The sequence below is a fragment of the Sinocyclocheilus rhinocerous genome, unplaced genomic scaffold (assembly GCF_001515625.1).
Source record: "Sinocyclocheilus rhinocerous isolate Xijiao unplaced genomic scaffold, SAMN03320098_v1.1 scaffold350, whole genome shotgun sequence".
Classification (NCBI taxonomy): domain Eukaryota; kingdom Metazoa; phylum Chordata; class Actinopteri; order Cypriniformes; family Cyprinidae; genus Sinocyclocheilus; species Sinocyclocheilus rhinocerous.
In genome coordinates, this window is record NW_015637528.1 from 455,584 (window position 1) to 460,060 (window position 4,477).

Below are 4,477 nucleotides of genomic sequence, written 5' to 3' on the forward strand. Positions count from 1 at the left end.
AACACTCCAAAGAGAAAGGAAAACTTGAAATCGCATCATATGACCCCTTTAAGTATATTTTAGATTTGCATAAATGCTTGTCACATTCAGCAGTAACTTTAACCATATTCCAAAGACAATAGAAGAAATTATGAAATTACATATGAAAATTTTACTTAGTCGTACTTAAGTGGGTCCAAAAAGCACCCTAAAGTTTTGTTGCAATTGCATTTAATATCAATTTAATTGCAATTAAGTGTCAGAAACTTAATCAGGCCTATAATCTTTTAAAAGTGCATGATTTCCGTAATAAGCAGACTTTTTAAAAGAATGCTAAAGTGTACTTGTACACGACAACAAAACCAGATTTGGTCATTTTATGAAGATAATAAGTGGTGCTTGTCCACCATCATGCTGGAGTGTTGTGGGTGTTTGCCCGAGCTGTCTTTTCCCACACATTTGATCATCTGTCAGAAAATCGAGTTATGCGCAAAAACCATTACAAAAATATTACACGCATAATCAGCATCTTTTGGACATTAAGATCATTACATAAAACTATCTATGCGAAAGCTACATGTTCATTATTTAAATATAACAATCTAGAGGTGAGAGCACATGTGACGATCAGTGTGTGGTGGAGGATTATCCAGGACCCAGTTTGGTGACCCCTGATCTAACTAATAGTAACAAAACATAGACAAAGAGGAAGAATATAGTGCTTTAAAAGACTGCTCATTTACAGTAATCATACTGGAAATGAAATGAATCATTATAGCATAGATTCAGGAATTTGATATAAGCACAGTAGTATACGGAGCTAATTCAACAAAATTCTAATGAAATATTATGAATTATGACTAAATACCAATTATAGGCCTAATTATTGTTGTATCATTGCTGAAAACGGACAGAACAGTGAGGCTTGGAAAAACTGTCTTACACAAAAATCGTCTAACATCCTATAATCAATGGGCTCATATATACTGTACATGCCACTTGATTTTAAATGTCAGCATTTATGCTGGAGTTGAAAAAGCTAATAAATATCATGCATTTTAATATAATAAAAATGTTCGGACTGCATTGTAATTCTGACAAGCGTCTAGAGCTGCTGAATAAATACTGGAAGAGACACATGACTTTGCTGCACTGCTCAAGATCTTTCATGTATATTGATGATGAGGTAACGTTAATGCCCTTGAATGTCATTCTTGAGTCAGTCCGACACAACCTATTTCGCATGATCTGTTGCAATTGCATTTAATATCAATTTAATTGCAATTAAGTGTCAGAAACTTAATCAGGCCTATAATCTTTTAAAAGTGCATGATTTCCGTAATAAGCAGACTTTTTAAAAGAATGCTAAAGTGTACTTCTTTTTCACAAGCGTAGCACGACAACAAAACCAGATTTGGTCATTTTATGAAGATAATAAGTGGTGCTTGTCCACCATCATGCTGGAGTGTTGTGGGTGTTTGCCCGAGCTGTCTTTTCCCACACATTTGATCATCTGTCAGAAAATCGAGTTATGCGCAAAAACCATTACAAAAATATTACACGCATAATCAGCATCTTTTGGACATTAAGATCATTACATAAAACTATCTATGCGAAAGCTACATGTTCATTATTTAAATATAACAATCTAGAGGTGAGAGCACATGTGACGATCAGTGTGTGGTGGAGGATTATCCAGGACCCAGTTTGGTGACCCCTGATCTAACTAATAGTAACAAAACATAGACAAAGAGGAAGAATATAGTGCTTTAAAAGACTGCTCATTTACAGTAATCATACTGGAAATGAAATGAATCATTATAGCATAGATTCAGGAATTTGATATAAGCACAGTAGTATACGGAGCTAATTCAACAAAATTCTAATGAAATATTATGAATTATGACTAAATACCAATTATAGGCCTAATTATTGTTGTATCATTGCTGAAAACGGACAGAACAGTGAGGCTTGGAAAAACTGTCTTACACAAAAATCGTCTAACATCCTATAATAAATGGGCTCATATATACTGTACATGCCACTTGATTTTAAATGTCAGCATTTATGCTGGAGTTGAAAAAGCTAATAAATATCATGCATTTTAATATAATAAAAATGTTCGGACTGCATTGTAATTCTGACAAGCGTCTAGAGCTGCTGAATAAATACTGGAAGAGACACATGACTTTGCTGCACTGCTCAAGATCTTTCATGTATATTGATGATGAGGTAACGTTAATGCCCTTGAATGTCATTCTTGAGTCAGTCCGACACAACCTATTTCGCATGATCTTCACACTGCGAGTGTGTGTAAACAGTGCCATGCTACGTCAAACAACACGCTTCACAAGGTTTGCAAAAAATACACAGAGAAAATAAATCAGCATGCATAGCATCATATGTCTGCATGCATTCATCACTGTACCTGTAAAATGTGTGCTGTGCCGCAGGATGGGTCCCTCTCCAGAGAAAGTCGTCCAGCGAGTCAGTGGAGAATGAATGCTGCAGCGAATACTTGACCTTGTTTACATACAATGACTTCGCAGAGCCGAACACGAGCCGAACGTCATTCGGGCTTTTCCGGATGCGGAATGAAAACGACTCCATGTTTATTGTGGCCCAAGGTAAGTGAGTCATGTGTACTACACAAGATTATGAATTTTCTTTTCTTTTCTTTTCTTTTCGAACTTTATAAAAAGCAGAACAGTTATATAGTTCTCTAAATAAAAAGTATAATAAATGTGAATTTGAGAATGTCACCGAAGTACATAAATAACAATTGAATTTATTTCTTTATTTATATTATTTTTATTATTATTTTAACATTTAACATGACATTTATTTCTCCCAAACGAAATTTACTATTCCAGCCATAGTTTCTGCCAGTAAAATCATAATAAATGAACATTTTAATGCGTCTGTCATTTTATTTTAATTGTTGGTGGTATGTGCTAATAACTATTGCTATTTAACTGTTAGTTATGAATTGCCCCTAAACCAAAGTTAGCACAGGTTTTATACAAATAAGCAAATAATACAAAATACAAATAATATACAATGACTGACATGTTAACCATGTGATGATTTAAAAAAAAAAAAAAAAAAAATTACATTAATACAATTGTTTTTTTTGTTGTTGTTTTTTTACTAAGAAACTGTATTTACTTTTCCTTCTTTAAATTGTGCTGCTGAATTCTTGTGCATAAGAATTTATGGTAAACAAAAATCTACTTTAATGTCATTTCTATTGAAACTTTTGTATTGTATTTGAATATATGTACAAATGTTACACATTTGCAGTGATAAAGTTGCAATTTAGTACATTTAAAATATATTAACTTTAATTGTAATATCAAACAACACGCTACCGATAAATTATAATCAAATACTTTACATATGCTTTAGTATGTTAGTTAACACATCAAATAAGTGTACTTCTTTAAAGAATAACAAAAGGTTGTTTAAACATAATTCACTCTAAAAAAAAAATCACTGGATTAAAAACAACCCAGTTTGGGGTAAATATAGGACAGGACACATGTTGGGCTAACCTGACCCGATTTTATCAATGAAATAAAACACACACCTGTATCTCACCACAGAAATGCACCAGTTCGACGACGCTGTGAAGCGCAACACATCAAATAAGTGTACTTCTTTAAAGAATAACAAAAGGTTGTTTAAACATAATTCACTCTAAAAAAAAATATCACTGGATTAAAAACAACCCAGTTTGGGGTAAATATAGGACAGGACACATGTTGGGCTAACCTGACCCGATTTTATCAATGAAATAAAACACACACCTGTATCTCACCACAGAAATGCACCAGTTCGACGACGCTGTGAAGCGCTCTTTCCTGCAAGAGAATGGAATAGCTGAGTAACGCTGCCGGTTGTTATGTCGAGGGGCGGGAAAGAGGTGCATTTGACCAGCCAGTAACACAACACTGAAAAAATAACCCCCAAAATGACCTAATAAGCTCAACCCAGCGTTTGGGTTAAACAAAATTACCCAATATCTTTTTAGAGTGTAATGACTGAGAATATACTTTAAAGTAAAACATTTAATTGACTTGATTTCAAAGTTCACTTTTTAAAAGTGTACTTAAGTGTGTTAAGAAATATATAGTCATGAAAGTGTCTCACTTTAAGTTCACTTAAGTGGCCTTTTATTTCTGTAATATTATGTACAATGTGCAAGTACAATGTTTTAAATAAATATACTTTCAAGATTTGAAGTGCACATTCAATACTATTAAGCGCACAAGGGTTACTAAAAGTAAGTAACTTGCTTAAAGGGTTAGTTCACCCAAAATGAAAATTCTGTCATTAATTACTCACCCTCATGTCGTTCCAAGCCCGTAAGACCTTCGTTCATCTTCGGAACACAAATTAAGATATTTTTGATGAAATGTGAGAACTCTCAGAGCCTGCATAGACAGCAACGCAACTGTAATGTTCCCAGGTCCAGAAACGTAGTAAGGACATCGGT

The 4,477-nt window shown here is 33.8% G+C and overlaps 1 protein-coding gene across 1 annotated transcript in view; it reads right to left on the bottom strand.

The window, feature by feature from the left end:
- The window catches only part of LOC107748865 (butyrophilin subfamily 3 member A3-like), a 12,204-nt gene extending 9,692 nt beyond the window's left edge, over window positions 1–2,512 (bottom strand). The window contains exon 1 of the mRNA XM_016563852.1: window positions 2,408–2,512. The gene's annotated coding sequence lies outside the window, so the exon portion shown is untranslated. The remainder of the gene's footprint in view (window positions 1–2,407) is intronic.
- Window positions 2,513–4,477: the final 1,965 nt, after the last annotated feature.